Source organism: Colobus angolensis, unplaced genomic scaffold (genome assembly GCF_000951035.1).
Source record: "Colobus angolensis palliatus isolate OR3802 unplaced genomic scaffold, Cang.pa_1.0 Scaffold130, whole genome shotgun sequence".
In the NCBI taxonomy this organism is placed as follows: domain Eukaryota; kingdom Metazoa; phylum Chordata; class Mammalia; order Primates; family Cercopithecidae; genus Colobus; species Colobus angolensis.
In genome coordinates this window covers 255346-261518 of record NW_012114253.1, presented here as the reverse complement: position 1 = coordinate 261518, position 6173 = coordinate 255346, and the positions used below count along the sequence as shown (strand labels likewise).

At 45.6% G+C, this 6173-nt stretch overlaps 1 long non-coding RNA gene across 1 annotated transcript in view; it reads left to right on the top strand.

Moving 5' to 3' along the window:
• Window positions 1-2810, top strand: part of LOC105505979 — a 5623-nt gene extending 2813 nt beyond the window's left edge. Inside the window, exon 2 of the long non-coding RNA XR_001000848.1 lies at window positions 1893-2810. This is a non-coding gene — a long non-coding RNA (uncharacterized LOC105505979). The remainder of the gene's footprint in view (window positions 1-1892) is intronic.
• Window positions 2811-6173: the final 3363 nt, after the last annotated feature.

The following is a 6173-nucleotide window of genomic DNA, read 5'->3' as shown; positions in this document are numbered from 1 at the left end:
AAAAAAAAAAAAAAAAAGATGATCCTTGAAAAGTAACTGCATCATGGGGCTGTACCCTAATGTCAGAATTAATTTAGTCATTTCTATTATTTGAACTCTTATTTTAAAGTTAATTAACATATTATGTGTTTTCCTGTAAATAACTCCTTTTTTGAACTGGGGCCCTAGCCCAAATGAAGCAAAGGCTTTTTTTTCTGGCATTTTACAGGTATTTAATTTGGCCACCCCCCTCCTCCTGCTTACCGTAGCTGGTTTGATAATCCTGGAGCTCTCAAATATCCAAAGGGTTGGAATTATACTCTGTTAGCATTTTGACAAGTCCCATACACTGATCAGAGGTGCTTCATTCTTGATCTTAACCTGGGTTCTTTTTTTTTTTGTTGGAGGGGGGTAAGGACTCTGTTGCACAGGCTGGAGCACAGTGGCGTGATCACGGCTCACTGCAGCCTCTACCTCCCAGGCTCAGGTGGTTCTCCCACCTCAGCCTCCCTAGTAGCTGGGACTACAGGCTTGTGCCACCACACCCAGATAATTTTTTTGTTTTTGTATTTTTTGTAGAGACAGGGTTTTGCCATGTTACCCAGGCTGGTCTCAAATTCCTGGGCTCAAGTGATCCACCTTTTTTTTTCCCCCTGAGATGGAGTTTTGCTCTTGTTGTCCAGGCTGGAGTGCAGTGGCACGATCTCGGTTCATAGCAACCTCCGCCTCCTGGGTTCAAGCGATTCTCCTGCCTCAGCCTCCCAAGTAGCTGGGATTACAGGGCATGCACCACCATGCTTGGCTAATTTTTGTAATTTTAGTAGAGACGGGGTTTCTCCATGTTGGTCAGTCTGGTCTCGAACTCCTGACCTCAGGTGATCCACCCACCTTAGCCTCCCAAAGTGCTGGGATTATGGGTGTGAGCTGCCTCGCCTGGCTTTCTTTTCTTTTTCTTTCTTTTTTTTCTTTTTTTTTTAAGAGATCTCGCTGTGTTGCTCAGGCTGAGTGCAGTGGCTATTCACAGGTGCAATCATACATAGTGCACTGCTCCTTTGAAGTACTTTTTAATGTTTGCTATTCTTTAATCATGATGAAAGAGATAGACTAGGGAGGTAGAAAGTCAGTAGATTAGATATTAATGAACTGACCTTATTCTCCTCTTTTGGCACCTCTTCATAAATCGCTTTGTAGACATAGCAAATGGTATATAAAAATGGTCGGAAGGGCCAGGCATGGTGGCTCACGCGTGTAATACCAGCACTTTGGGAGTGCGAGGCGGGCGGATCACGAGGTCAGGAGTTCGAGACCAGCCTGACCAACCTGGTAAAAGCCTCTTTCTACTAAAAATACAAAATTTAGCCGGGCGTGGTGGCACGTGCCCGTAATCCCAGCCACTCAGGAGGCTGACGCAGGAGAATTGCTTGAAGCTGGGAGGCGGAGGTTGCAGTAAGCCGAGATCGTGCCATCGCACTCCAGCCTGAATGGCAGGGCAAGACACCGTCTGCAAAAAAGAAGAAAAACCAAAATGGTTGGAGGAAGCAAACTCCCATGGTTTTAAGCCGTCTCTCAAGCAAATCATGTGCATATGCAATTCTTGTTTCAATATAATGTAAAATACTTCATAGTGAGGGGCAAAATGAATGCACGATTCTCTAGCAAGGCCAGTATTCTTCAATCGGCTTTGAGAACCTACATTTCTTACTTTGTTAAACTACTGTCATGTTTTCTCAATTGTGTTAATTGATCTACCAAGAAGAAGACAAAAATAGAGTTTCTAGTAGCTTTATTAAGAAACACTGTTATGATTGGAAAGCTGATGGAACCTGGGTCTGGACCAGATCCATGAGATCAGAGTGGTTTAACAGCTGTTGTGGTCTGTTTTTGCTGATTCTTACTTTTCTCTTTGTGCCTAGAAGTCTGAAACGTTTTTTTTCTTGGTGTTCCAGAATGGAGGCTGAAGTGTACCCAGAGACACAAAGAAATACAGACATCCAGAATGATCAAATGAGATCACTACCCAATGAAACAATGGGCCGAGCAGCCAGAAGTTGTCCTACTACCTGTTTTCCAGGTCCAGATTCCACGGGAGCCTTCTGGGCTCCCGCCAGACAGCCTCAGTGAAGACTCTGTTGAAGACTTTAAGGCCATGCTAGAAAGCCTCCAGAGGTTCAGGAAGTTCCGCTATGAGGATGTAGCTGGCCCCAGGGATGTCCTCAGGCATCTCCCGGACCTTTCTAGTCGGTGGTTGAGACCTGATATTCACACAAAGAAGCAGATTGTGGGAATGCTGGTGCAGGAGCAATTCCAGGCTGTCCTGCCTGAGGAGCTCAGAGCTCAAGCACAGAGATGTCAGCCTGGAATCAGAATCACTGGCTAAGTCTTGCTGCTTGCTTCTTGCTCAGCCTGCATATGAGACGTCAACCTAAGTGTTCTCTTGGATGCAAGATTCAACTCACCTGTGGGAAATCTGAACTTCCACTTTCTTTGAGCTTGTCTTTGACTGGTTGTAATAAGAATCCATCAAAACCCATGTTTGGATCTCTTTTTGGCCGAGGCAACTTTATTTCCTACGGAAAGAGTTTCTCTGTCCTCGTTAGGACAATCGGCCTGCTGCTTTGGGCTTTTCCAAGAGCCTATTTTTCATCTGGATGCCTCTTTTTGCACTTTGTGACATGCTTTAATATATTGTTTTTATGTATCCAAAGAGGTAATCAGCTTTAACTTTCAGAATTCGTGAATCTTGGTTTGGTGGCATGAATGAAAGCTTATGTAACCCCACCAGTAACTCATTTGGGGTACCCTTGAAATATTAAAGTTTGGTCCTCAATAAATATGTCCTGTGGTGATTAATCAGTTAGCGCTTAGTAGTCAGCAATTGGAGACAGGTGAGATAATTATCAGGCGTAGATGAGAGCTAGTGATAAGAACTATGGCTGTGGTGTTTGTTGCGCTGTGAAATAGGAAGTCCTGGCCTTTGTTTTCAAAGTCAAGATTTAGATTGGACAGAACTGAGAAAGGGGTCAAACAGGGTCATAAGAGGTAAGTAACCTGTACACAGAGCTGTTTGATTGGCTGTTTCACCATGTCCATCACCTTTGTGCTATAGCTCGCCTTTCTGCAAGAAAACTTACTGTAAAGCTCCCTGACGCTACTGTGTTTTGCTCTTTCTGCAACAGAGGTCATCCTTGTTTTACTGTGTGTGGAGACCTGTTTTGTGACTGACAGCTGAGACAGAGCAGTAGCTGTGTCTGTGACAGGGAGGGTAAACAGCAGCTGCCTCCCCAGCACAACCCAGTTCAGAGGAAACTGTCTGCCTCTGTGGCCTGGCTCTGGGACTTGTAACTCTGTTCCTCTTCTAACAAACTTGGTGCCACTTCAGAAACAGCTTTTGGTCTAGGGAGTGGTCAGCTGCATGCTGGAACTCTTGCTGATTCTGCTGGGGTTTGTTGAGTACTTCCTGTGCCTCTGCGACTGTTATAGAATGGAAATATAAAACCCACTTTTAAGGAAGTGTATCATTTTTGAAGAGAGGAAAAAGCATTAAAAATACATTGTTAGAAATGTTGGAGTAAAACTAGCCTTGCTTTTGGTACCTCGTTTTGAAACAGCACCAAGGTAAAAGATTTTGTTTTTTAAAAAATTACAGGCTGAGGCCAGGCGTGGTGGCTCAAGTCTGTAATCCCAGCACTTTGGGAGGCCGAGATGGGCGGATCACGAGGTCAGGAGATCGAGACCATCCTGGCTAACACGGTGAAACCCCGTCTCTACTAAAATTACAAAAAAAATTAGCTAGGCACCTGTAGTCCCAGCTACTCAGGAGGCTGAGGCAGGAGAATGGCGTGAACCCAGGAGGCGGAACTTGCAGTGAGCTGAGATCGTACCACAGCATTCTAGCCTGGGCGACAGAGTAGGACTCTGTCTCAAAAAAAAAAAAAAAATTACAAGCAGAGGAGAGAGGACAGTCAAGGTGTAGAAGTGACATTTTAATGGAATTTTGAAAGAGAAGTAAGAGATCATTGGACATAAGGCAAAAGCATGGGAATGCAAAGATACAAGGTATATAGTGTTCTGGGAATAGTGACCATAAGATGAATTAATTATGCTTTTTAGTAACTGTAAGGTAAGGACTTTTCTTTTTTTGAGACAAGGTCTCACACTGTTGCCCAGGCTGGAGTGCAATGGTATGATCTCACGTCACTGCAATCTCTGCCTCCAGGGTTCATGCAATTCTCCTGCCTCAGCCTCCTAAGTAGCTGGGATTACAGGCATCCACCACCACACCCAGCTAATTTTTTGTATTTTTAGTAGAGATGGGATGTTGGCCAGACTGGTCTTGAACTCTGACCTTGTGATACACCCGTCTTGGCCTCCCAAAGTTTACAGGTGTGAACCACCATGCCCGGCCACTGTAAGGTAGGCTTTTCTTTTCTTTTTTTTTTGAGATGGAGTCTCGCTCTGTCACCCAGGCTGGAGTGCAGTGACGCGATCTCGGCTCACTGCAACCTCTGCCTCCCGAGTAGCTGGGACTACAGGCGCCTGCCGCTACACTCGGCTAATTTTTTGTATTTTCAGTAGAGATTGGGTGTCACCGTGCTAGCCAGGATGGTCTCAATCTCCTGACCTCGTGATCCGCCCGTCTCGGCCTCCCAAAGTGCTGGGATTACAGGCTTGAGCCGCCGCGCCTGGCCTACACCCAGCTAATTTTTAATTTTTTTTTTGTAGAGACAGGGTCATGCTGTGTTGCCCAGACTGTTCTCAAACTTCTGTGCTCAAATGATCCTCCTACCTCACTCCCAAAGGGCTGGGATTATAGGCATGAGCCACCACACCTGGTCAACTGAGGTTTCTTGAATTGAGTGACCCTAGTACAGGGTTCCTCAGCCTTGGCACTATTGACATTTTGGGCCAGATAACTCTTCGTTGTGGGGGCATGCCCTGTGCGTTGGAAGATGTTTACCAGCACCCCTAATCTCTACCTGCCAGATTCCAGAAGCACCTGTCTGGATGTGACAACTAAAAATGTTTCCAGACATTTCCAGATGTCCTGGGGGTGGGTGTGAGAGGGTGTGTGCAAAATGGCCCCTGGTTGAGAACCACTGATTATGTAGGAGAGTTCATCATGGCCATTTGAGGGGGTCATGTAGCTCAGCCCTCCAATCGCTGGCCTCAGGCTTAACGTTGAACTGAGAATGCTGTAGGAAGAGTGGTATATATAATAAATTGGTCTTTAAATCCCCATTATATGGCACAGTGGCTCGTACTTGTCATCCCAGCACTTTGGGAGGCCGAGGTGGGTGGATCACTTTAGGTCAGGAGTTCGAGACAAGCCTGGCCAACATGGTGAAACCCTGTCTCTACTAAAAATACAAAAATTAGCCAGGCATTGTGGTGCATGCCTGTAATCCCAGCTACTCAGGAGGCTGAGGCACGAGAATCGCTTGAACCTGGAAGGTGGAGGTTGCAGTGAGCAGAGATCACACCACTGCACTCCTGCTTAAGTGACGAGTGAGGCTCCATCTAAAAAAAAAAAAAAAATTCCTATTATGTACTTGAGTAATACCACCTACTCTGGCACATCTTAAAAAGCTCTTGGCTGGGTGCAGTGGCTTATGCCTGTAATCCCAGCACTTTTGAAGGCCGAGGCGGGCGGATTACCTGAGGTTGGGAATTTGAGACCAGCCTGACCAACATGGAGAAACCTCGTCTCTACTAAAAATACAACATTAGTTGGGCATGTTGGCACATGCCTGTAATGCCAGCTACTCAGGAGGCTGAGGTAAGAGAATCGCTTGAACCCGGGAGGCGGAGGTTGCTGTGAGCTTTGATTGCGCCGTTGCGCTCCAGCCTGGGCAACAAGAGTGAAACTCCATCTCAAAAAAAAAAAAAGAAGCTCTTTGGTGTGAAGACTAAATACTACACCTCCCAATCGTCAACCTTTAGAACATTTAGTTGGGATGATTTACTGTGTGCCAAAGTCTGCACTGATGCATCTATGATTCACTGAATCCTAACAATCATGTGAGGTAAATAGTAAATCTACCTATTTTACAGAGGAGAAGTCTGAGGTCCAGCAGTTAAAGCAATATGGCTAATAAGTGTGGAGCTAGGATCTGAGGCTTAGATGTCTGTCCTAGGCGTGGGCCTTTATCCCTCATGTATGGAAATGTTAATTTAACATTTCGTGAGAATCTCCT